Here is a 1,422-nt window from a genome sequence, read left to right on the forward strand (position 1 = left end):
GCCTTCTTTGCAAAGCAAACTACCACATCTTTCTCCTGAGGAATGGCTGGTGGGTTTGAACTGCCAACCTTTCCGTTAGCAGTCTGGCATTTAACCAGTGGACCACCATATCTCCTTAATGAATCCTTCAGCTTGGGGATTTGCAGATTCCAGATGCGAGCCATGACACTGCACAAAGGAGCCTACATTTGCCTTGCTGTGTCCAGCCCACTGTGCTTTCTGGAGTTAGCGTCATGCCAGCCCCAATATGTAGTCATTTCTGGAGCTGAGGAGAGGGGAGGGATTTGAACAAATGGCTTCTGAGGCTCCAGGTCAACAGGAAGCCCAGGAGAAAGCTGATCTGGCAAAACAGGGGTTGCTGTTCTGAGATTTCCAGTTTGGAATGAAGTCAGCAACAAACCTCCACTTGGGTGGGTGGGTGGGTGGGAGGGACCAAAAAACCTCCATTCTGATCAGGAGAAACATTTCTATACTGTTTTGCGCTGTATTCCTGAAACGTAAACTGTCCTCCTCAATGCTTCCTGAGTGCTCAGTGGGCTCTTCTCTGCAAACCCCAAGCTCTTAGAAATGTATATTTCACCCAAAGACTACTGGTTACCCTTTGACTTGAAGGCTGGAGTGAGCAGAAGTAGAAAGAACCCTCTGAAAATTCCAGTCAATCGGACAGTACTGTGGACGTGTGTGGGGGGTGGTGAGGGTGAGGCCGGGGCTGCAAATACAGACCCTGCTCATCAACACTTGCATTTGGGGTAAAAGTAAAACAAAGCCAAACAGAACCCAGATCTTTGACTGTTCTGCCAGATGAGAGTTGCCTCAATAGGATAAACAATTGGCGAAGGATTCAGACTTGGAGGTGCATCCAGGAATGGCAATCTGCTCATCATTCCTCTGTCTCAAATGGCTTACCTTGGCTCTCAGGGGAGAGCTGGATATCTTTGCATGTCCACAAAGCACACTCGGGCCCCGCCATGGCATAGGGCTCTGTCCCCTCTCTGCTTGCACGGCAGCCACAATGGCTTTTTCTCGGTTCTGGAATATGCCTGCGGCAGGCTCCATGCTGTAGCTAGCCTTAGGCCTGCATGCATTGTTCTCCCTTCCTCCATGGTGCTTATCATCCTTCCTCTCCACGCCACCAAAGCCCAAACAATATAAAACCAAACCAAATCCTCTCCAGCCCTGTCCCAATGCTCTGCGGATGCAAGGAGCACGTGGTTCTTGATCATACCATCCCCGTGCCTCAAATAACATCTGGCATATATAGTCAATGCTCAACCAATATTTGCTGAATGAATGACAGAGCCAGAGGGTTTCAAAGAGGCATGGTTTTCACTCGTAGGATTATTCTGTTGGGCAAATGCTATAGCCTTATCTAACACCTTTCCAAAGCTGGACCCCACGCAATAGACAGTTTACTCCTAGAGG

This window comes from Echinops telfairi, unplaced genomic scaffold (assembly GCF_000313985.2).
Source record: "Echinops telfairi isolate 266 unplaced genomic scaffold, ASM31398v2 ScPeMD7_7421;HRSCAF=8459, whole genome shotgun sequence".
Taxonomy (NCBI): Eukaryota; Metazoa; Chordata; class Mammalia; order Afrosoricida; family Tenrecidae; genus Echinops; species Echinops telfairi.